A 22,880-nucleotide genomic window follows, 5' to 3' on the forward strand; every position below is an offset into this window, starting at 1 on the left:
TAGCTGATTTTTAGTTGCAGTGTTGCAGAGCCTGGATAGCTCTGTCGGTAGAGCATCAGACTTTTAATCTGAGGGTCCAGGGTTCAAGTCCCTCTTCAGGCGGTCGGCTACTTTAAAGAAAAAGTATTCTGATTGTACATTCTTTTTGTGTTCCACTGCATGATGAATAAGATATTCCATTACCAAAATTAAAAAAAAACGTCTTTCATGGAGAAGTGAAAAACCCATCTGTCTCATATATCAGATGACGATACACTAAACTTAAGTTTTATGCAGACTTACCAACTGTATCATGTAGTTTGACACGGTGAATAACTTTTACCCAATTCAATATTCAAAATATAGCCATGGTTATAGTATCCAATGAACTTTATAAAGTTGATCAACAGCTCAAAGCTCATTATTTCATTTCTGAATATCTGTGCACCTCACTCAAGCAGATTGGCTCTGTGGCGCAATGGATAGCGCATTGGACTTCTAGGTGAATGTCAAGAAGGTATTCAAAGGCTGTGGGTTCGAATCCCACCAGAGTCAGTTTTATCCCTGTTTATTTCATAACTATTTAAAGAAGTTATAAGCGATGCATGCATGCTTCTGCTTCACCAAAATCATTTGCTAAAAAAGGTCAGTAAAAGGAAGTCTATTTTAAAGAGACACCGTTCAATTTGGGTAATCTATGCAGAAGAGGAAATTGTCAGCTGTACTGATGAAAATATAATTTACTCGGAAGTAAGATTTTGGGCCCTTCCTTAATTTTACCATGTCAATAAACACATATGAATTTGACGTCAGCAAAAAAATGAGATAGTAGCAACTTCAGGACTAAAAATAAGGTTACATTTACTGAAGAAATTTCAAATGCTTGAAATATCAATTCATTATTATATTCTAGTGTATTTGGTACCTTCTTCAGGTAACCATCTTAAGAAACATAGCGTTAGTTGGGACACTGCCAAATTTTGATTAGGTGATTTTGAGGTTTGCTGTATCAGAGCCTGGATAGCTCGGTTGGTAGAGCATCAGACTTTTAATCTGAGGGTCCAGGGTTCAAGTCCCCGTTCAGGCGGTAGGCTACTTTAAAGAAAAAGTATTCTGATTGTACATTCTTTTTGTGTTCCACTGCATGATGAATAAGATATTCCATTACCAAAATTTAAAAAAAACGTCTTTCATGGAGAAGTGAAAAACCCATCTGTCTCATATATCAGATGATGATACACTAAACTTAAGTTGTATGCAGACTTACCAACTGTATCATGTAGTTTGACACGGTGAATAACTTTTACCCAATTCAATATTCAAAATATAGCCATGGTTATAGTATCCAATGAACTTTATAAAGTTGATCAACAGCTCAAAGCTCATTATTTCATTTCTGAATATCTATGCACCTCACTCAAGCAGATTGGCTCTGTGGCGCAATGGATAGCGCGTTGGACTTCTAGGTGAATGTCAAGAAGGTATTCAAAGGCTGTGGGTTCGAATCCCACCAGAGTCAGTTTTATCCCTGTGTATTTCATAACTATTTAAAGAAGTTATAAGCGATGCATGCATGCTTCTGCTTCACCAAAATCATTTGCTAAAAAAGGTCAGTAAAAGGAAGTCTATTTTAAAGAGACACCGTTCAATTTGGGTAATCTATGCAGAAGAGGAAATTGTCAGCTGTACTGATGAAAATATAATTTACTCGGAAGTAAGATTTTGGGCCCTTCCTTAATTTTACCATGTCAATAAACACATATGAATTTGACGTCAGCAAAAAAATGAGATAGTAGCAACTTCAGGACTAAAAATAAGGTTACATTTACTGAAGAAATTTCAAATGCTTGAAATATCAATTCATTATTATATTCTAGTGTATTTGGTACCTTCTTCAGGTAACCATCTTAAGAAACATAGCGTTAGTTGGGACACTGCCAAATTTTGATTAGGTGATTTTGAGGTTTGCTGTATCAGAGCCTGGATAGATCAGTCGGTAGAGCATCAGACTTTTAATCTGAGGGTCCAGGGTTCAAGTCCCTGTTCAGGCGGTTTGTTTAAAGAAAATGTACTCTAATGACATGCTCTTTTCAGGATCCAATGAACGAGTAGTCCCATTATAGTAATTGCAAGTTACTCTTAATGGAGCCATTAAATACCCATCGGTCGTGTACCATTTGACAAGAGTTAAGAAGACTTACCGCAACGGTATCATGTCGTTTGAGATGTTGATTATCTTTTCCCCAATTCAATGTTCAAAATGGAACCCTGCTTATAGTTTCCAAATCACTTTATAAAGTTGGTCAACCGCTGATAGCTCATCTTTTTATTTGAGAATTTCTGTTCACCTTGTTGAATCAGGTTGGATCTCTGGTGCAATGGATAGCGGCTTGGGGTTCTAGGCTAATGTAGAGAAAGCATTCAAAGTCTTTGGGTTGGAATACTAGCTGGGTCAGTTTTATCCCTCCTTTATCTTATAACTAATTGAAACAGTAACAAACAATGCCTGCTTCTGCATAACCAGAGACATTTACCAAAACGGCAGTGAAAGAAAGTCTATTTAAACAGACACTGTTTGCTTTGAAAATGTTGCATAATCTATGCCCAAGAGTAAATTTCCAGTTATACTGCTGGACATGTAATTTAGTACCTAGTAATAGTATTTGGCCTTTTACTAATTTCACAATGTCAATTTAGAGACATGATTTCTAAGTCAGCCGAAAATGAGATAGAACGAATTTCAGGATTTAAAATAGATTACGTGTGCTGCTGAAATTTCAAATGCTTGAAATATCAATTAATTATTAAACTCTACATATTTGATTGCTAATATATGTAACCATATTAAGAATTAAAGTGTAGGTTGGTGTGCGTCCACATCATTTTTAGCTGATTTTTAGTTGCTGTGTTGCAGAGCCTGGATAGCTCAGTCGGTAGAGCATCAGACTTTTAATCTGAGGGTCCAGGGTTCAAGTCCCTGTTCAGGCGGTCGGCTACTTTAAAGAAAAAGTATTCTGATTGTACATTCTTTTTGTGTTCCACTGCATGATGAATAAGATATTCTATTACCAAAATTAAAAAAAAACGTCTTTCATGGAGAAGTGAAAAACCCATCTGTCTCATATATCAGATGACGATACACTAAACTTAAGTTTTATGCAGACTTACCAACTGTATCATGTAGTTTGACACGGTGAATAACTTTTACCCAATTCAATATTCAAAATATAGCCATGGTTATAGTATCCAATGAACTTTATAAAGTTGATCAACAGCTCAAAGCTCATTATTTCATTTCTGAATATCTGTGCACCTCACTCAAGCAGATTGGCTCTGTGGCGCAATGGATAGCGCATTGGACTTCTAGGTGAATGTCAAGAAGGTATTCAAAGGCTGTGGGTTCGAATCCCACCGGAGTCAGTTTTATCCCTGTTTATTTCATAACTATTTAAAGAAGTTATAAGCGATGCATGCATGCTTCTGCTTCACCAAAATCATTTTCTAAAAAATGTCAGTAAAAGGAAGTCTATTTTAAAGAGACACCGTTCAATTTGGGTAATCTATGCAGAAGAGGAAATTGTCAGCTGTACTGATGAAAATATAATTTACTCGGAAGTAAGATTTTGGGCCCTTCCTTAATTTTACCATGTCAATAAACACATATGAATTTGACGTCAGCAAAAAAATGAGATAGTAGCAACTTCAGGACTAAAAATAAGGTTACATTTACTGAAGAAATTTCAAATGCTTGAAATATCAATTCATTATTATATTCTAGTGTATTTGGTACCTTCTTCAGGTAACCATCTTAAGAAACATAGCGTTAGTTGGGACACTGCCAAATTTTGATTAGGTGATTTTGAGGTTTGCTGTATCAGATCCTGGATAGCTCAGTCTGTAGAGCATCAGACTTTTAATCTGAGGGTCCAGGGTTCAAGTCCCCGTTCAGGCGGTAGGCTACTTTAAAGAAAAAGTATTCTGATTGTACATTCTTTTTGTGTTCCACTGCATGATGAATAAGATATTCCATTACCAAAATTAAAAAAAAACGTCTTTCATGGAGAAGTGAAAAACCCATCTGTCTCATATATCAGATGATGATACACTAAACTTAAGTTGTATGCAGACTTACCAACTGTATCATGTAGTTTGACACGGTGAATAACTTTTACCCAATTCAATATTCAAAATATAGCCATGGTTATAGTATCCAATGAACTTTATAAAGTTGATCAACAGCTCAAAGCTCATTATTTCATTTCTGAATATCTGTGCACCTCACTCAAGCAGATTGGCTCTGTGGCGCAATGGATAGCGCGTTGGACTTCTAGGTGAATGTCAAGAAGGTATTCAAAGGCTGTGGGTTCGAATCCCACCAGAGTCAGTTTTATCCCTGTGTATTTCATAACTATTTAAAGAAGTTATAAGCGATGCATGCATGCTTCTGCTTCACCAAAATCATTTGCTAAAAAAGGTCAGTAAAAGGAAGTCTATTTTAAAGAGACACCGTTCAATTTGGGTAATCTATGCAGAAGAGGAAATTGTCAGCTGTACTGATGAAAATATAATTTACTCGGAAGTAAGATTTTGGGCCCTTCCTTAATTTTACCATGTCAATAAACACATATGAATTTGACGTCAGCAAAAAAATGAGATAGTAGCAACTTCAGGACTAAAAATAAGGTTACATTTACTGAAGAAATTTCAAATGCTTGAAATATCAATTCATTATTATATTCTAGTGTATTTGGTACCTTCTTCAGGTAACCATCTTAAGAAACATAGCGTTAGTTGGGACACTGCCAAATTTTGATTAGGTGATTTTGAGGTTTGCTGTATCAGAGCCTGGATAGCTCAGTCGGTAGAGCATCAGACTTTTAATCTGAGGGTCCAGGGTTCAAGTCCCTGTTCAGGCGGTTTGTTTAAAGAAAATGTACTCTAATGACATGCTCTTTTCAGGATCCAATGAACGAGTAGTCCCATTAGAGTAATTGCAAGTTACTCTTAATGGAGCCATTAAATACCCATCGGTCGTGTACCATTTGACAAGAGTTAAGAAGACTTACCGCAACGGTATCATGTCGTTTGAGATGTTGATTATCTTTTCCCCAATTCAATGTTCAAAATGGAACCCTGCTTATAGTTTCCAAATCACTTTATAAAGTTGGTCAACCGCTGATAGCTCATCTTTTTATTTGAGAATTTCTGTTCACCTTGTTGAATCAGGTTGGATCTCTGGTGCAATGGATAGCGGCTTGGGGTTCTAGGCTAATGTAGAGAAAGCATTCAAAGTCTTTGGGTTGGAATACTAGCTGGGTCAGTTTTATCCCTCCTTTATCTTATAACTAATTGAAACAGTAACAAACAATGCCTGCTTCTGCATAACCAGAGACATTTACCAAAACGGCAGTGAAAGAAAGTCTATTTAAACAGACACTGTTTGCTTTGAAAATGTTGCATAATCTATGCCCAAGAGTAAATTTCCAGTTATACTGCTGGACATGTAATTTAGTACCTAGTAATAGTATTTGGCCTTTTACTAATTTCACAATGTCAATTTAGAGACATGATTTCTAAGTCAGCCGAAAATGAGATAGAACGAATTTCAGGATTTAAAATAGATTACGTGTGCTGCTGAAATTTCAAATGCTTGAAATATCAATTAATTATTAAACTCTACATATTTGATTGCTAATATATGTAACCATATTAAGAATTAAAGTGTAGGTTGGTGTGCGTCCACATCATTTTTAGCTGATTTTTAGTTGCTGTGTTGCAGAGCCTGGATAGCTCAGTCGGTAGAGCATCAGACTTTTAATCTGAGGGTCCAGGGTTCAAGTCCCTGTTCAGGCGGTCGGCTACTTTAAAGAAAAAGTATTCTGATTGTACATTCTTTTTGTGTTCCACTGCATGATGAATAAGATATTCTATTACCAAAATTAAAAAAAAACGTCTTTCATGGAGAAGTGAAAAACCCATCTGTCTCATATATCAGATGACGATACACTAAACTTAAGTTTTATGCAGACTTACCAACTGTATCATGTAGTTTGACACGGTGAATAACTTTTACCCAATTCAATATTCAAAATATAGCCATGGTTATAGTATCCAATGAACTTTATAAAGTTGATCAACAGCTCAAAGCTCATTATTTCATTTCTGAATATCTGTGCACCTCACTCAAGCAGATTGGCTCTGTGGCGCAATGGATAGCGCATTGAAATTCTAGGTGAAAGTCAAGAAGGTATTCAAAGGCTGTGGGTTCGAATCCCACCAGAGTCAGTTTTATCCCTGTTTATTTCATAACTATTTAAAGAAGTTATAAGCGATGCATGCATGCTTCTGCTTCACCAAAATCATTTGCTAAAAAAGGTCAGTAAAAGGAAGTCTATTTTAAAGAGACACCGTTCAATTTGGGTAATCTATGCAGAAGAGGAAATTGTCAGCTGTACTGATGAAAATATAATTTACTCGGAAGTAAGATTTTGGGCCCTTCCTTAATTTTACCATGTCAATAAACACATATGAATTTGACGTCAGCAAAAAAATGAGATAGTAGCAACTTCAGGACTAAAAATAAGGTTACATTTACTGAAGAAATTTCAAATGCTTGAAATATCAATTCATTATTATATTCTAGTGTATTTGGTACCTTCTTCAGGTAACCATCTTAAGAAACATAGCGTTAGTTGGGACACTGCCAAATTTTGATTAGGTAATTTTGAGGTTTGCGGTATCAGAGCCTGGATAGCTCAGTCGGTAGAGCATCAGACTTTTAATCTGAGGGTCCAGGGTTCAAGTCCCCGTTCAGGCGGTAGGCTACTTTAAAGAAAAAGTATTCTGATTGTACATTCTTTTTGTGTTCCACTGCATGATGAATAAGATATTCCATTACCAAAATTAAAAAAAAACGTCTTTCATGGAGAAGTGAAAAACCCATCTGTCTCATATATCAGATGATGATACACTAAACTTAAGTTGTATGCAGACTTACCAACTGTATCATGTAGTTTGACACGGTGAATAACTTTTACCCAATTCAATATTCAAAATATAGCCATGGTTATAGTATCCAATGAACTTTATAAAGTTGATCAACAGCTCAAAGCTCATTATTTCATTTCTGAATATCTGTGCACCTCACTCAAGCAGATTGGCTCTGTGGCGCAATGGATAGCGCATTGGACTTCTAGGTGAATGTCAAGAAGGTATTCAAAGGCTGTGGGTTCGAATCCCACCAGAGTCAGTTTTATCCCTGTTTATTTCATAACTATTTAAAGAAGTTATAAGCGATGCATGCATGCTTCTGCTTCACCAAAATCATTTGCTAAAAAAGGTCAGTAAAAGGAAGTCTATTTTAAAGAGACACCGTTCAATTTGGGTAATCTATGCAGAAGAGGAAATTGTCAGCTGTACTGATGAAAATATAATTTACTCGGAAGTAAGATTTTGGGCCCTTCCTTAATTTTACCATGTCAATAAACACATATGAATTTGACGTCAGCAAAAAAATGAGATAGTAGCAACTTCAGGACTAAAAATAAGGTTACATTTACTGAAGAAATTTCAAATGCTTGAAATATCAATTCATTATTATATTCTAGTGTATTTGGTACCTTCTTCAGGTAACCATCTTAAGAAACATAGCGTTAGTTGGGACACTGCCAAATTTTGATTAGGTGATTTTGAGGTTTGCTGTATCAGAGCCTGGATAGCTCAGTCGGTAGAGCATCAGACTTTTAATCTGAGGGTCCAGGGTTCAAGTCCCTGTTCAGGCGGTAGGCTACTTTAAAGAAAAAGTATTCTGATTGTACATTCTTTTTGTGTTCCACTGCATGATGAATAAGATATTCCATTACCAAAATTAAAAAAAAACGTCTTTCATGGAGAAGTGAAAAACCCATCTGTCTCATATATCAGATGACGATACACTAAACTTAAGTTGTAGGCAGACTTACCAACTGTATCATGTAGTTTGACACGGTGAATAACTTTTACCCAATTCAATATTCAAAATATAGCCATGGTTATAGTATCCAATGAACTTTATAAAGTTGATCAACAGCTCAAAGCTCATTATTTCATTTCTGAATATCTGTGCACCTCATTCAAGCAGATTGGCTCTGTGGCGCAATGGATAGCGCATTGGACTTCTAGGTGAATGTCAAGAAGGTATTCAAAGGCTGTGGGTTCGAATCCCACCAGAGTCAGTTTTATCCCTGTTTATTTCATAACTATTTAAAGAAGTTATAAGCGATGCATGCATGCTTCTGCTTCACCAAAATCATTTGCTAAAAAAGGTCAGTAAAAGGAAGTCTATTTTAAAGAGACACCGTTCAATTTGGGTAATCTATGCAGAAGAGGAAATTGTCAGCTGTACTGATGAAAATATAATTTACTCGGAAGTAAGATTTTGGGCCCTTCCTTAATTTTACCATGTCAATAAACACATATGAATTTGACGTCAGCAAAAAAATGAGATAGTAGCAACTTCAGGACTAAAAATAAGGTTACATTTACTGAAGAAATTTCAAATGCTTGAAATATCAATTCATTATTATATTCTAGTGTATTTGGTACCTTCGTCAGGTAACCATCTTAAGAAACATAGCGTTAGTTGGGACACTGCCAAATTTTGATTAGGTGATTTTGAGGTTTGCTGTATTAGAGCCTGGATAGCTCAGTCGGTAGAGCATCATACTTTTAATCTGAGGGTCCAGGGTTCAAGTCCCTGTTCAGGCGGTTTGTTTAAAGAAAATGTACTCTAATGACATGCTCTTTTCAGGATCCAATGAACGAGTAGTCCCATTAGAGTAATTGCAAGTTACTCTTAATGGAGCCATTAAATACCCATCGGTCGTGTACCATTTGACAAGAGTTAAGAAGACTTACCGCAACGGTATCATGTCGTTTGAGATGTTGATTATCTTTTCCCCAATTCAATGTTCAAAATGGAACCCTGCTTATAGTTTCCAAATCACTTTATAAAGTTGGTCAACCGCTGATAGCTCATCTTTTTATTTGAGAATTTCTGTTCACCTTGTTGAATCAGGTTGGATCTCTGGTGCAATGGATAGCGGCTTGGGGTTCTAGGCTAATGTAGAGAAAGCATTCAAAGTCTTTGGGTTGGAATACTAGCTGGGTCAGTTTTATCCCTCCTTTATCTTATAACTAATTGAAACAGTAACAAACAATGCCTGCTTCTGCATAACCAGAGACATTTACCAAAACGGCAGTGAAAGAAAGTCTATTTAAACAGACACTGTTTGCTTTGAAAATGTTGCATAATCTATGCCCAAGAGTAAATTTCCAGTTATACTGCTGGACATGTAATTTAGTACCTAGTAATAGTATTTGGCCTTTTACTAATTTCACAATGTCAATTTAGAGACATGATTTCTAAGTCAGCCGAAAATGAGATAGAACGAATTTCAGGATTTAAAATAGATTACGTGTGCTGCTGAAATTTCAAATGCTTGAAATATCAATTAATTATTAAACTCTACATATTTGATTGCTAATATATGTAACCATATTAAGAATTAAAGTGTAGGTTGGTGTGCGTCCACATCATTTTTAGCTGATTTTTAGTTGCTGTGTTGCAGAGCCTGGATAGCTCAGTCGGTAGAGCATCAGACTTTTAATCTGAGGGTCCAGGGTTCAAGTCCCTGTTCAGGCGGTCGGCTACTTTAAAGAAAAAGAATTCTGATTGTACATTCTTTTTGTGTTCCACTGCATGATGAATAAGATATTCCATTACCAAAATTAAAAAAAAAAGTCTTTCATGGAGAAGTGAAAAACCCATCTGTCTCATATATCAGATGACGATACACTAAACTTAAGTTTTATGCAGACTTACCAACTGTATCATGTAGTTTGACACGGTGAATAACTTTTACCCAATTCAATATTCAAAATATAGCCATGGTTATAGTATCCAATGAACTTTATAAAGTTGATCAACAGCTCAAAGCTCATTATTTCATTTCTGAATATCTGTGCACCTCACTCAAGCAGATTGGCTCTGTGGCGCAATGGATAGCGCATTGGACTTCTAGGTGAATGTCAAGAAGGTATTCAAAGGCTGTGGGTTCGAATCCCACCAGAGTCAGTTTTATCCCTGTTTATTTCATAACTATTTAAAGAAGTTATAAGTGATGCATGCATGCTTCTGCTTCACCAAAATCATTTGCTAAAAAAGGTCAGTAAAAGGAAGTCTATTTTAAAGAGACACCGTTCAATTTGGGTAATCTATGCAGAAGAGGAAATTGTCAGCTGTACTGATGAAAATATAATTTACTCGGAAGTAAGATTTTGGGCCCTTCCTTAATTTTACCATGTCAATAAACACATATGAATTTGACGTCAGCAAAAAAATGAGATAGTAGCAACTTCAGGACTAAAAATAAGGTTACATTTACTGAAGAAATTTCAAATGCTTGAAATATCAATTCATTATTATATTCTAGTGTATTTGGTACCTTCTTCAGGTAACCATCTTAAGAAACATAGCGTTAGTTGGGACACTGCCAAATTTTGATTAGGTGATTTTGAGGTTTGCGGTATCAGAGCCTGGATAGCTCAGTCGGTAGAGCATCAGACTTTTAATCTGAGGGTCCAGGGTTCAAGTCCCCGTTCAGGCGGTAGGCTACTTTAAAGAAAAAGTATTCTGATTGTACATTCTTTTTGTGTTCCACTGCATGATGAATAAGATATTCCATTACCAAAATTTAAAAAAAACGTCTTTCATGGAGAAGTGAAAAACCCATCTGTCTCATATATCAGATGATGATACACTAAACTTAAGTTGTATGCAGACTTACCAACTGTATCATGTAGTTTGACACGGTGAATAACTTTTACCCAATTCAATATTCAAAATATAGCCATGGTTATAGTATCCAATGAACTTTATAAAGTTGATCAACAGCTCAAAGCTCATTATTTCATTTCTGAATATCTGTGCACCTCACTCAAGCAGATTGGCTCTGTGGCGCAATGGATAGCGCGTTGGACTTCTAGGTGAATGTCAAGAAGGTATTCAAAGGCTGTGGGTTCGAATCCCACCAGAGTCAGTTTTATCCCTGTGTATTTCATAACTATTTAAAGAAGTTATAAGCGATGCATGCATGCTTCTGCTTCACCAAAATCATTTGCTAAAAAAGGTCAGTAAAAGGAAGTCTATTTTAAAGAGACACCGTTCAATTTGGGTAATCTATGCAGAAGAGGAAATTGTCAGCTGTACTGATGAAAATATAATTTACTCGGAAGTAAGATTTTGGGCCCTTCCTTAATTTTACCATGTCAATAAACACATATGAATTTGACGTCAGCAAAAAAATGAGATAGTAGCAACTTCAGGACTAAAAATAAGGTTACATTTACTGAAGAAATTTCAAATGCTTGAAATATCAATTCATTATTATATTCTAGTGTATTTGGTACCTTCTTCAGGTAACCATCTTAAGAAACATAGCGTTAGTTGGGACACTGCCAAATTTTGATTAGGTGATTTTGAGGTTTGCTGTATCAGAGCCTGGATAGCTCAGTCGGCAGAGCATCAGACTTTTAATCTGAGGGTCCAGGGTTCAAGTCCCTGTTCAGGCGGTTTGTTTAAAGAAAATGTACTCTAATGACATGCTCTTTTCAGGATCCAATGAACGAGTAGTCCCATTAGAGTAATTGCAAGTTACTCTTAATGGAGCCATTAAATACCCATCGGTCGTGTACCATTTGACAAGAGTTAAGAAGACTTACCGCAACGGTATCATGTCGTTTGAGATGTTGATTATCTTTTCCCCAATTCAATGTTCAAAATGGAACCCTGCTTATAGTTTCCAAATCACTTTATAAAGTTGGTCAACCGCTGATAGCTCATCTTTTTATTTGAGAATTTCTGTTCACCTTGTTGAATCAGGTTGGATCTCTGGTGCAATGGATAGCGGCTTGGGGTTCTAGGCGAATGTAGAGAAAGCATTCAAAGTCTTTGGGTTGGAATACTAGCTGGGTCAGTTTTATCCCTCCTTTATCTTATAACTAATTGAAACAGTAACAAACAATGCCTGCTTCTGCATAACCAGAGACATTTACCAAAACGGCAGTGAAAGAAAGTCTATTTAAACAGACACTGTTTGCTTTGAAAATGTTGCATAATCTATGCCCAAGAGTAAATTTCCAGTTATACTGCTGGACATGTAATTTAGTACCTAGTAATAGTATTTGGCCTTTTACTAATTTCACAATGTCAATTTAGAGACATGATTTCTAAGTCAGCCGAAAATGAGATAGAACGAATTTCAGGATTTAAAATAGATTACGTGTGCTGCTGAAATTTCAAATGCTTGAAATATCAATTAATTATTAAACTCTACATATTTGATTGCTAATATATGTAACCATATTAAGAATTAAAGTGTAGGTTGGTGTGCGTCCACATCATTTTTAGCTGATTTTTAGTTGCAGTGTTGCAGAGCCTGGATAGCTCTGTCGGTAGAGCATCAGACTTTTAATCTGAGGGTCCAGGGTTCAAGTCCCTCTTCAGGCGGTCGGCTACTTTAAAGAAAAAGTATTCTGATTGTACATTCTTTTTGTGTTCCACTGCATGATGAATAAGATATTCCATTACCAAAATTAAAAAAAAACGTCTTTCATGGAGAAGTGAAAAACCCATCTGTCTCATATATCAGATGACGATACACTAAACTTAAGTTTTATGCAGACTTACCAACTGTATCATGTAGTTTGACACGGTGAATAACTTTTACCCAATTCAATATTCAAAATATAGCCATGGTTATAGTATCCAATGAACTTTATAAAGTTGATCAACAGCTCAAAGCTCATTATTTCATTTCTGAATATCTGTGCACCTCACTCAAGCAGATTGGCTCTGTGGCGCAATGGATAGCGCATTGGACTTCTAGGTGAATGTCAAGAAGGTATTCAAAGGCTGTGGGTTCGAATCCCACCAGAGTCAGTTTTATCCCTGTTTATTTCATAACTATTTAAAGAAGTTATAAGCGATGCATGCATGCTTCTGCTTCACCAAAATCATTTGCTAAAAAAGGTCAGTAAAAGGAAGTCTATTTTAAAGAGACACCGTTCAATTTGGGTAATCTATGCAGAAGAGGAAATTGTCAGCTGTACTGATGAAAATATAATTTACTCGGAAGTAAGATTTTGGGCCCTTCCTTAATTTTACCATGTCAATAAACACATATGAATTTGACGTCAGCAAAAAAATGAGATAGTAGCAACTTCAGGACTAAAAATAAGGTTACATTTACTGAAGAAATTTCAAATGCTTGAAATATCAATTCATTATTATATTCTAGTGTATTTGGTACCTTCTTCAGGTAACCATCTTAAGAAACATAGCGTTAGTTGGGACACTGCCAAATTTTGATTAGGTGATTTTGAGGTTTGCTGTATCAGAGCCTGGATAGCTCGGTTGGTAGAGCATCAGACTTTTAATCTGAGGGTCCAGGGTTCAAGTCCCCGTTCAGGCGGTAGGCTACTTTAAAGAAAAAGTATTCTGATTGTACATTCTTTTTGTGTTCCACTGCATGATGAATAAGATATTCCATTACCAAAATTTAAAAAAAACGTCTTTCATGGAGAAGTGAAAAACCCATCTGTCTCATATATCAGATGATGATACACTAAACTTAAGTTGTATGCAGACTTACCAACTGTATCATGTAGTTTGACACGGTGAATAACTTTTACCCAATTCAATATTCAAAATATAGCCATGGTTATAGTATCCAATGAACTTTATAAAGTTGATCAACAGCTCAAAGCTCATTATTTCATTTCTGAATATCTATGCACCTCACTCAAGCAGATTGGCTCTGTGGCGCAATGGATAGCGCGTTGGACTTCTAGGTGAATGTCAAGAAGGTATTCAAAGGCTGTGGGTTCGAATCCCACCAGAGTCAGTTTTATCCCTGTGTATTTCATAACTATTTAAAGAAGTTATAAGCGATGCATGCATGCTTCTGCTTCACCAAAATCATTTGCTAAAAAAGGTCAGTAAAAGGAAGTCTATTTTAAAGAGACACCGTTCAATTTGGGTAATCTATGCAGAAGAGGAAATTGTCAGCTGTACTGATGAAAATATAATTTACTCGGAAGTAAGATTTTGGGCCCTTCCTTAATTTTACCATGTCAATAAACACATATGAATTTGACGTCAGCAAAAAAATGAGATAGTAGCAACTTCAGGACTAAAAATAAGGTTACATTTACTGAAGAAATTTCAAATGCTTGAAATATCAATTCATTATTATATTCTAGTGTATTTGGTACCTTCTTCAGGTAACCATCTTAAGAAACATAGCGTTAGTTGGGACACTGCCAAATTTTGATTAGGTGATTTTGAGGTTTGCTGTATCAGAGCCTGGATAGCTCAGTCGGTAGAGCATCAGACTTTTAATCTGAGGGTCCAGGGTTCAAGTCCCTGTTCAGGCGGTTTGTTTAAAGAAAATGTACTCTAATGACATGCTCTTTTCAGGATCCAATGAACGAGTAGTCCCATTATAGTAATTGCAAGTTACTCTTAATGGAGCCATTAAATACCCATCGGTCGTGTACCATTTGACAAGAGTTAAGAAGACTTACCGCAACGGTATCATGTCGTTTGAGATGTTGATTATCTTTTCCCCAATTCAATGTTCAAAATGGAACCCTGCTTATAGTTTCCAAATCACTTTATAAAGTTGGTCAACCGCTGATAGCTCATCTTTTTATTTGAGAATTTCTGTTCACCTTGTTGAATCAGGTTGGATCTCTGGTGCAATGGATAGCGGCTTGGGGTTCTAGGCTAATGTAGAGAAAGCATTCAAAGTCTTTGGGTTGGAATACTAGCTGGGTCAGTTTTATCCCTCCTTTATCTTATAACTAATTGAAACAGTAACAAACAATGCCTGCTTCTGCATAACCAGAGACATTTACCAAAACGGCAGTGAAAGAAAGTCTATTTAAACAGACACTGTTTGCTTTGAAAATGTTGCATAATCTATGCCCAAGAGTAAATTTCCAGTTATACTGCTGGACATGTAATTTAGTACCTAGTAATAGTATTTGGCCTTTTACTAATTTCACAATGTCAATTTAGAGACATGATTTCTAAGTCAGCCGAAAATGAGATAGAACGAATTTCAGGATTTAAAATAGATTACGTGTGCTGCTGAAATTTCAAATGCTTGAAATATCAATTAATTATTAAACTCTACATATTTGATTGCTAATATATGTAACCATATTAAGAATTAAAGTGTAGGTTGGTGTGCGTCCACATCATTTTTAGCTGATTTTTAGTTGCTGTGTTGCAGAGCCTGGATAGCTCAGTCGGTAGAGCATCAGACTTTTAATCTGAGGGTCCAGGGTTCAAGTCCCTGTTCAGGCGGTCGGCTACTTTAAAGAAAAAGTATTCTGATTGTACATTCTTTTTGTGTTCCACTGCATGATGAATAAGATATTCTATTACCAAAATTAAAAAAAAACGTCTTTCATGGAGAAGTGAAAAACCCATCTGTCTCATATATCAGATGACGATACACTAAACTTAAGTTTTATGCAGACTTACCAACTGTATCATGTAGTTTGACACGGTGAATAACTTTTACCCAATTCAATATTCAAAATATAGCCATGGTTATAGTATCCAATGAACTTTATAAAGTTGATCAACAGCTCAAAGCTCATTATTTCATTTCTGAATATCTGTGCACCTCACTCAAGCAGATTGGCTCTGTGGCGCAATGGATAGCGCATTGGACTTCTAGGTGAATTTCAAGAAGGTATTCAAAGGCTGTGGGTTCGAATCCCACCGGAGTCAGTTTTATCCCTGTTTATTTCATAACTATTTAAAGAAGTTATAAGCGATGCATGCATGCTTCTGCTTCACCAAAATCATTTGCTAAAAAAGGTCAGTAAAAGGAAGTCTATTTTAAAGAGACACCGTTCAATTTGGGTAATCTATGCAGAAGAGGAAATTGTCAGCTGTACTGATGAAAATATAATTTACTCGGAAGTAAGATTTTGGGCCCTTCCTTAATTTTACCATGTCAATAAACACATATGAATTTGACGTCAGCAAAAAAATGAGATAGTAGCAACTTCAGGACTAAAAATAAGGTTACATTTACTGAAGAAATTTCAAATGCTTGAAATATCAATTCATTATTATATTCTAGTGTATTTGGTACCTTCTTCAGGTAACCATCTTAAGAAACATAGCGTTAGTTGGGACACTGCCAAATTTTGATTAGGTGATTTTGAGGTTTGCTGTATCAGATCCTGGATAGCTCAGTCTGTAGAGCATCAGACTTTTAATCTGAGGGTCCAGGGTTCAAGTCCCCGTTCAGGCGGTAGACTACTTTAAAGAAAAAGTATTCTGATTGTACATTCTTTTTGTGTTCCACTGCATGATGAATAAGATATTCCATTACCAAAATTAAAAAAAAACGTCTTTCATGGAGAAGTGAAAAACCCATCTGTCTCATATATCAGATGATGATACACTAAACTTAAGTTGTATGCAGACTTACCAACTGTATCATGTAGTTTGACACGGTGAATAACTTTTACCCAATTCAATATTCAAAATATAGCCATGGTTATAGTATCCAATGAACTTTATAAAGTTGATCAACAGCTCAAAGCTCATTATTTCATTTCTGAATATCTGTGCACCTCACTCAAGCAGATTGGCTCTGTGGCGCAATGGATAGCGCGTTGGACTTCTAGGTGAATGTCAAGAAGGTATTCAAAGGCTGTGGGTTCGAATCCCACCAGAGTCAGTTTTATCCCTGTGTATTTCATAACTATTTAAAGAAGTTATAAGCGATGCATGCATGCTTCTGCTTCACCAAAATCATTTGCTAAAAAAGGTCAGTAAAAGGAAGTCTATTTTAAAGAGACACCGTTCAATTTGGGTAATCTATGCAGAAGAGGAAATTGTCAGCTGTACTGATGAAAATATAATTTACTCGGAAGTAAGATTTTGGGCCCTTCCTTAATTTTACCATGTCAATAAACACATATGAATTTGACGTCAGCAAAAAAATGAGATAGTAGCAACTTCAGGACTAAAAATAAGGTTACATTTACTGAAGAAATTTCAAATGCTTGAAATATCAATTCATTATTATATTCTAGTGTATTTGGTACCTTCTTCAGGTAACCATCTTAAGAAACATAGCGTTAGTTGGGACACTGCCAAATTTTGATTAGGTGATTTTGAGGTTTGCTGTATCAGAGCCTGGATAGCTCAGTCGGCAGAGCATCAGACTTTTAATCTGAGGGTCCAGGGTTCAAGTCCCTGTTCAGGCGGTTTGTTTAAAGAAAATGTACTCTAATGACATGCTCTTTTCAGGATCCAATGAACGAGTAGTCCCATTAGAGTAATTGCAAGTTACTCTTAATGGAGCCATTAAATACCCATCGGTCGTGTACCATTTGACAAGAGTTAAGAAGACTTACCGCAACGGTATCATGTCGTTTGAGATGTTGATTATCTTTTCCCCAATTCAATGTTCAAAATGGAACCCTGCTTATAGTTTCCAAATCACTTTATAAAGTTGGTCAACCGCTGATAGCTCATCTTTTTATTTGAGAATTTCTGTTCACCTTGTTGAATCAGGTTGGATCTCTGGTGCAATGGATAGCGGCTTGGGGTTCTAGGCGAATGTAGAGAAAGCATTCAAAGTCTTTGGGTTGGAATACTAGCTGGGTCAGTTTTATCCCTCCTTTATCTTATAACTAATTGAAACAGTAACAAACAATGCCTGCTTCTGCATAACCAGAGACATTTACCAAAACGGCAGTGAAAGAAAGTCTATTTAAACAGACACTGTTTGCTTTGAAAATGTTGCATAATCTATGCCCAAGAGTAAATTTCCAGTTATACTGCTGGACATGTAATTTAGTACCTAGTAATAGTATTTGGCCTTTTACTAATTTCACAATGTCAATTTAGAGACATGATTTCTAAGTCAGCCGAAAATGAGATAGAACGAATTTCAGGATTTAAAATAGATTACGTGTGCTGCTGAAATTTCAAATGCTTGAAATATCAATTAATTATTAAACTCTACATATTTGATTGCTAATATATGTAACCATATTAAGAATTAAAGTGTAGGTTGGTGTGCGTCCACATCATTTTTAGCTGATTTTTAGTTGCAGTGTTGCAGAGCCTGGATAGCTCTGTCGGTAGAGCATCAGACTTTTAATCTGAGGGTCCAGGGTTCAAGTCCCTCTTCAGGCGGTCGGCTACTTTAAAGAAAAAGTATTCTGATTGTACATTCTTTTTGTGTTCCACTGCATGATGAATAAGATATTCCATTACCAAAATTAAAAAAAAACGTCTTTCATGGAGAAGTGAAAAACCCATCTGTCTCATATATCAGATGACGATACACTAAACTTAAGTTTTATGCAGACTTACCAACTGTATCATGTAGTTTGACACGGTGAATAACTTTTACCCAATTCAATATTCAAAATATAGCCATGGTTATAGTATCCAATGAACTTTATAAAGTTGATCAACAGCTCAAAGCTCATTATTTCATTTCTGAATATCTGTGCACCTCACTCAAGCAGATTGGCTCTGTGGCGCAATGGATAGCGCATTGGACTTCTAGGTGAATGTCAAGAAGGTATTCAAAGGCTGTGGGTTCGAATCCCACCAGAGTCAGTTTTATCCCTGTTTATTTCATAACTATTTAAAGAAGTTATAAGCGATGCATGCATGCTTCTGCTTCACCAAAATCATTTGCTAAAAAAGGTCAGTAAAAGGAAGTCTATTTTAAAGAGACACCGTTCAATTTGGGTAATCTATGCAGAAGAGGAAATTGTCAGCTGTACTGATGAAAATATAATTTACTCGGAAGTAAGATTTTGGGCCCTTCCTTAATTTTACCATGTCAATAAACACATATGAATTTGACGTCAGCAAAAAAATGAGATAGTAGCAACTTCAGGACTAAAAATAAGGTTACATTTACTGAAGAAATTTCAAATGCTTGAAATATCAATTCATTATTATATTCTAGTGTATTTGGTACCTTCTTCAGGTAACCATCTTAAGAAACATAGCGTTAGTTGGGACACTGCCAAATTTTGATTAGGTGATTTTGAGGTTTGCTGTATCAGAGCCTGGATAGCTCGGTTGGTAGAGCATCAGACTTTTAATCTGAGGGTCCAGGGTTCAAGTCCCCGTTCAGGCGGTAGGCTACTTTAAAGAAAAAGTATTCTGATTGTACATTCTTTTTGTGTTCCACTGCATGATGAATAAGATATTCCATTACCAAAATTTAAAAAAAACGTCTTTCATGGAGAAGTGAAAAACCCATCTGTCTCATATATCAGATGATGATACACTAAACTTAAGTTGTATGCAGACTTACCAACTGTATCATGTAGTTTGACACGGTGAATAACTTTTACCCAATTCAATATTCAAAATATAGCCATGGTTATAGTATCCAATGAACTTTATAAAGTTGATCAACAGCTCAAAGCTCATTATTTCATTTCTGAATATCTATGCACCTCACTCAAGCAGATTGGCTCTGTGGCGCAATGGATAGCGCGTTGGACTTCTAGGTGAATGTCAAGAAGGTATTCAAAGGCTGTGGGTTCGAATCCCACCAGAGTCAGTTTTATCCCTGTGTATTTCATAACTATTTAAAGAAGTTATAAGCGATGCATGCATGCTTCTGCTTCACCAAAATCATTTGCTAAAAAAGGTCAGTAAAAGGAAGTCTATTTTAAAGAGACACCGTTCAATTTGGGTAATCTATGCAGAAGAGGAAATTGTCAGCTGTACTGATGAAAATATAATTTACTCGGAAGTAAGATTTTGGGCCCTTCCTTAATTTTACCATGTCAATAAACACATATGAATTTGACGTCAGCAAAAAAATGAGATAGTAGCAACTTCAGGACTAAAAATAAGGTTACATTTACTGAAGAAATTTCAAATGCTTGAAATATCAATTCATTATTATATTCTAGTGTATTTGGTACCTTCTTCAGGTAACCATCTTAAGAAACATAGCGTTAGTTGGGACACTGCCAAATTTTGATTAGGTGATTTTGAGGTTTGCTGTATCAGAGCCTGGATAGCTCAGTCGGTAGAGCATCAGACTTTTAATCTGAGGGTCCAGGGTTCAAGTCCCTGTTCAGGCGGTTTGTTTAAAGAAAATGTACTCTAATGACATGCTCTTTTCAGGATCCAATGAACGAGTAGTCCCATTATAGTAATTGCAAGTTACTCTTAATGGAGCCATTAAATACCCATCGGTCGTGTACCATTTGACAAGAGTTAAGAAGACTTACCGCAACGGTATCATGTCGTTTGAGATGTTGATTATCTTTTCCCCAATTCAATGTTCAAAATGGAACCCTGCTTATAGTTTCCAAATCACTTTATAAAGTTGGTCAACCGCTGATAGCTCATCTTTTTATTTGAGAATTTCTGTTCACCTTGTTGAATCAGGTTGGATCTCTGGTGCAATGGATAGCGGCTTGGGGTTCTAGGCTAATGTAGAGAAAGCATTCAAAGTCTTTGGGTTGGAATACTAGCTGGGTCAGTTTTATCCCTCCTTTATCTTATAACTAATTGAAACAGTAACAAACAATGCCTGCTTCTGCATAACCAGAGACATTTACCAAAACGGCAGTGAAAGAAAGTCTATTTAAACAGACACTGTTTGCTTTGAAAATGTTGCATAATCTATGCCCAAGAGTAAATTTCCAGTTATACTGCTGGACATGTAATTTAGTACCTAGTAATAGTATTTGGCCTTTTACTAATTTCACAATGTCAATTTAGAGACATGATTTCTAAGTCAGCCGAAAATGAGATAGAACGAATTTCAGGATTTAAAATAGATTACGTGTGCTGCTGAAATTTCAAATGCTTGAAATATCAATTAATTATTAAACTCTACATATTTGATTGCTAATATATGTAACCATATTAAGAATTAAAGTGTAGGTTGGTGTGCGTCCACATCATTTTTAGCTGATTTTTAGTTGCTGTGTTGCAGAGCCTGGATAGCTCAGTCGGTAGAGCATCAGACTTTTAATCTGAGGGTCCAGGGTTCAAGTCCCTGTTCAGGCGGTCGGCTACTTTAAAGAAAAAGTATTCTGATTGTACATTCTTTTTGTGTTCCACTGCATGATGAATAAGATATTCTATTACCAAAATTAAAAAAAAACGTCTTTCATGGAGAAGTGAAAAACCCATCTGTCTCATATATCAGATGACGATACACTAAACTTAAGTTTTATGCAGACTTACCAACTGTATCATGTAGTTTGACACGGTGAATAACTTTTACCCAATTCAATATTCAAAATATAGCCATGGTTATAGTATCCAATGAACTTTATAAAGTTGATCAACAGCTCAAAGCTCATTATTTCATTTCTGAATATCTGTGCACCTCACTCAAGCAGATTGGCTCTGTGGCGCAATGGATAGCGCATTGGACTTCTAGGTGAATTTCAAGAAGGTATTCAAAGGCTGTGGGTTCGAATCCCACCGGAGTCAGTTTTATCCCTGTTTATTTCATAACTATTTAAAGAAGTTATAAGCGATGCATGCATGCTTCTGCTTCACCAAAATCATTTGCTAAAAAAGGTCAGTAAAAGGAAGTCTATTTTAAAGAGACACCGTTCAATTTGGGTAATCTATGCAGAAGAGGAAATTGTCAGCTGTACTGATGAAAATATAATTTACTCGGAAGTAAGATTTTGGGCCCTTCCTTAATTTTACCATGTCAATAAACACATATGAATTTGACGTCAGCAAAAAAATGAGATAGTAGCAACTTCAGGACTAAAAATAAGGTTACATTTACTGAAGAAATTTCAAATGCTTGAAATATCAATTCATTATTATATTCTAGTGTATTTGGTACCTTCTTCAGGTAACCATCTTAAGAAACATAGCGTTAGTTGGGACACTGCCAAATTTTGATTAGGTGATTTTGAGGTTTGCTGTATCAGATCCTGGATAGCTCAGTCTGTAGAGCATCAGACTTTTAATCTGAGGGTCCAGGGTTCAAGTCCCCGTTCAGGCGGTAGACTACTTTAAAGAAAAAGTATTCTGATTGTACATTCTTTTTGTGTTCCACTGCATGATGAATAAGATATTCCATTACCAAAATTAAAAAAAAACGTCTTTCATGGAGAAGTGAAAAACCCATCTGTCTCATATATCAGATGATGATACACTAAACTTAAGTTGTATGCAGACTTACCAACTGTATCATGTAGTTTGACACGGTGAATAACTTTTACCCAATTCAATATTCAAAATATAGCCATGGTTATAGTATCCAATGAACTTTATAAAGTTGATCAACAGCTCAAAGCTCATTATTTCATTTCTGAATATCTGTGCACCTCACTCAAGCAGATTGGCTCTGTGGCGCAATGGATAGCGCGTTGGACTTCTAGGTGAATGTCAAGAAGGTATTCAAAGGCTGTGGGTTCGAATCCCACCAGAGTCAGTTTTATCCCTGTGTATTTCATAACTATTTAAAGAAGTTATAAGCGATGCATGCATGCTTCTGCTTCACCAAAATCATTTGCTAAAAAAGGTCAGTAAAAGGAAGTCTATTTTAAAGAGACACCGTTCAATTTGGGTAATCTATGCAGAAGAGGAAATTGTCAGCTGTACTGATGAAAATATAATTTACTCGGAAGTAAGATTTTGGGCCCTTCCTTAATTTTACCATGTCAATAAACACATATGAATTTGACGTCAGCAAAAAAATGAGATAGTAGCAACTTCAGGACTAAAAATAAGGTTACATTTACTGAAGAAATTTCAAATGCTTGAAATATCAATTCATTATTATATTCTAGTGTAT

The 22,880-nt window shown here is 35.9% G+C and overlaps 26 non-coding genes across 26 annotated transcripts; all 26 read left to right on the forward strand.

The window, feature by feature from the left end:
• The first annotated feature begins 443 nt into the window (after positions 1-443).
• Positions 444-534, forward strand: TRNAR-UCU (transfer RNA arginine (anticodon UCU)). The gene is given in 2 exon segments: positions 444-480; positions 499-534. It is a non-coding gene; the product is annotated as a tRNA-Arg (tRNA).
• Positions 535-1,407: 873 nt separating this feature from the next.
• TRNAR-UCU (transfer RNA arginine (anticodon UCU)) lies at positions 1,408-1,498 on the forward strand. The gene is given in 2 exon segments: positions 1,408-1,444; positions 1,463-1,498. It is a non-coding gene; the product is annotated as a tRNA-Arg (tRNA).
• A 1,396-nt stretch (positions 1,499-2,894) lies between these two features.
• Positions 2,895-2,967, forward strand: TRNAK-UUU (transfer RNA lysine (anticodon UUU)). Its single transcript has one exon. It is a non-coding gene; the product is annotated as a tRNA-Lys (tRNA).
• A 341-nt stretch (positions 2,968-3,308) lies between these two features.
• Positions 3,309-3,399, forward strand: TRNAR-UCU (transfer RNA arginine (anticodon UCU)). Its single transcript is given in 2 exon segments — positions 3,309-3,345; positions 3,364-3,399. It is a non-coding gene; the product is annotated as a tRNA-Arg (tRNA).
• An 873-nt stretch (positions 3,400-4,272) lies between these two features.
• TRNAR-UCU (transfer RNA arginine (anticodon UCU)) lies at positions 4,273-4,363 on the forward strand. Its single transcript is given in 2 exon segments — positions 4,273-4,309; positions 4,328-4,363. It is a non-coding gene; the product is annotated as a tRNA-Arg (tRNA).
• A 459-nt stretch (positions 4,364-4,822) lies between these two features.
• On the forward strand, positions 4,823-4,895 carry TRNAK-UUU (transfer RNA lysine (anticodon UUU)). The gene has a single exon. It is a non-coding gene; the product is annotated as a tRNA-Lys (tRNA).
• An 864-nt stretch (positions 4,896-5,759) lies between these two features.
• Positions 5,760-5,832, forward strand: TRNAK-UUU (transfer RNA lysine (anticodon UUU)). Its single transcript has one exon. It is a non-coding gene; the product is annotated as a tRNA-Lys (tRNA).
• Positions 5,833-6,173: 341 nt separating this feature from the next.
• On the forward strand, positions 6,174-6,264 carry TRNAR-UCU (transfer RNA arginine (anticodon UCU)). The gene is given in 2 exon segments: positions 6,174-6,210; positions 6,229-6,264. It is a non-coding gene; the product is annotated as a tRNA-Arg (tRNA).
• Positions 6,265-7,137: 873 nt separating this feature from the next.
• TRNAR-UCU (transfer RNA arginine (anticodon UCU)) lies at positions 7,138-7,228 on the forward strand. The gene is given in 2 exon segments: positions 7,138-7,174; positions 7,193-7,228. It is a non-coding gene; the product is annotated as a tRNA-Arg (tRNA).
• A 459-nt stretch (positions 7,229-7,687) lies between these two features.
• TRNAK-UUU (transfer RNA lysine (anticodon UUU)) lies at positions 7,688-7,760 on the forward strand. Its single transcript has one exon. It is a non-coding gene; the product is annotated as a tRNA-Lys (tRNA).
• Positions 7,761-8,101: 341 nt separating this feature from the next.
• TRNAR-UCU (transfer RNA arginine (anticodon UCU)) lies at positions 8,102-8,192 on the forward strand. The gene is given in 2 exon segments: positions 8,102-8,138; positions 8,157-8,192. It is a non-coding gene; the product is annotated as a tRNA-Arg (tRNA).
• Positions 8,193-9,588: 1,396 nt separating this feature from the next.
• TRNAK-UUU (transfer RNA lysine (anticodon UUU)) lies at positions 9,589-9,661 on the forward strand. The gene has a single exon. It is a non-coding gene; the product is annotated as a tRNA-Lys (tRNA).
• Positions 9,662-10,002: 341 nt separating this feature from the next.
• TRNAR-UCU (transfer RNA arginine (anticodon UCU)) lies at positions 10,003-10,093 on the forward strand. The gene is given in 2 exon segments: positions 10,003-10,039; positions 10,058-10,093. It is a non-coding gene; the product is annotated as a tRNA-Arg (tRNA).
• An 873-nt stretch (positions 10,094-10,966) lies between these two features.
• Positions 10,967-11,057, forward strand: TRNAR-UCU (transfer RNA arginine (anticodon UCU)). The gene is given in 2 exon segments: positions 10,967-11,003; positions 11,022-11,057. It is a non-coding gene; the product is annotated as a tRNA-Arg (tRNA).
• A 1,810-nt stretch (positions 11,058-12,867) lies between these two features.
• Positions 12,868-12,958, forward strand: TRNAR-UCU (transfer RNA arginine (anticodon UCU)). Its single transcript is given in 2 exon segments — positions 12,868-12,904; positions 12,923-12,958. It is a non-coding gene; the product is annotated as a tRNA-Arg (tRNA).
• Positions 12,959-13,831: 873 nt separating this feature from the next.
• On the forward strand, positions 13,832-13,922 carry TRNAR-UCU (transfer RNA arginine (anticodon UCU)). Its single transcript is given in 2 exon segments — positions 13,832-13,868; positions 13,887-13,922. It is a non-coding gene; the product is annotated as a tRNA-Arg (tRNA).
• Positions 13,923-14,381: 459 nt separating this feature from the next.
• Positions 14,382-14,454, forward strand: TRNAK-UUU (transfer RNA lysine (anticodon UUU)). The gene has a single exon. It is a non-coding gene; the product is annotated as a tRNA-Lys (tRNA).
• Positions 14,455-15,318: 864 nt separating this feature from the next.
• TRNAK-UUU (transfer RNA lysine (anticodon UUU)) lies at positions 15,319-15,391 on the forward strand. Its single transcript has one exon. It is a non-coding gene; the product is annotated as a tRNA-Lys (tRNA).
• A 341-nt stretch (positions 15,392-15,732) lies between these two features.
• TRNAR-UCU (transfer RNA arginine (anticodon UCU)) lies at positions 15,733-15,823 on the forward strand. Its single transcript is given in 2 exon segments — positions 15,733-15,769; positions 15,788-15,823. It is a non-coding gene; the product is annotated as a tRNA-Arg (tRNA).
• An 873-nt stretch (positions 15,824-16,696) lies between these two features.
• On the forward strand, positions 16,697-16,787 carry TRNAR-UCU (transfer RNA arginine (anticodon UCU)). The gene is given in 2 exon segments: positions 16,697-16,733; positions 16,752-16,787. It is a non-coding gene; the product is annotated as a tRNA-Arg (tRNA).
• A 1,810-nt stretch (positions 16,788-18,597) lies between these two features.
• TRNAR-UCU (transfer RNA arginine (anticodon UCU)) lies at positions 18,598-18,688 on the forward strand. The gene is given in 2 exon segments: positions 18,598-18,634; positions 18,653-18,688. It is a non-coding gene; the product is annotated as a tRNA-Arg (tRNA).
• An 873-nt stretch (positions 18,689-19,561) lies between these two features.
• Positions 19,562-19,652, forward strand: TRNAR-UCU (transfer RNA arginine (anticodon UCU)). The gene is given in 2 exon segments: positions 19,562-19,598; positions 19,617-19,652. It is a non-coding gene; the product is annotated as a tRNA-Arg (tRNA).
• Positions 19,653-20,111: 459 nt separating this feature from the next.
• On the forward strand, positions 20,112-20,184 carry TRNAK-UUU (transfer RNA lysine (anticodon UUU)). The gene has a single exon. It is a non-coding gene; the product is annotated as a tRNA-Lys (tRNA).
• Positions 20,185-21,048: 864 nt separating this feature from the next.
• On the forward strand, positions 21,049-21,121 carry TRNAK-UUU (transfer RNA lysine (anticodon UUU)). Its single transcript has one exon. It is a non-coding gene; the product is annotated as a tRNA-Lys (tRNA).
• Positions 21,122-21,462: 341 nt separating this feature from the next.
• TRNAR-UCU (transfer RNA arginine (anticodon UCU)) lies at positions 21,463-21,553 on the forward strand. The gene is given in 2 exon segments: positions 21,463-21,499; positions 21,518-21,553. It is a non-coding gene; the product is annotated as a tRNA-Arg (tRNA).
• An 873-nt stretch (positions 21,554-22,426) lies between these two features.
• On the forward strand, positions 22,427-22,517 carry TRNAR-UCU (transfer RNA arginine (anticodon UCU)). The gene is given in 2 exon segments: positions 22,427-22,463; positions 22,482-22,517. It is a non-coding gene; the product is annotated as a tRNA-Arg (tRNA).
• The last annotated feature ends 363 nt before the right edge of the window (positions 22,518-22,880 follow it).

This window comes from Triturus cristatus, chromosome 4_1, assembly GCF_964204655.1.
Source record: "Triturus cristatus chromosome 4_1, aTriCri1.1, whole genome shotgun sequence".
NCBI lineage: Eukaryota > Metazoa > Chordata > Amphibia > Caudata > Salamandridae > Triturus > Triturus cristatus.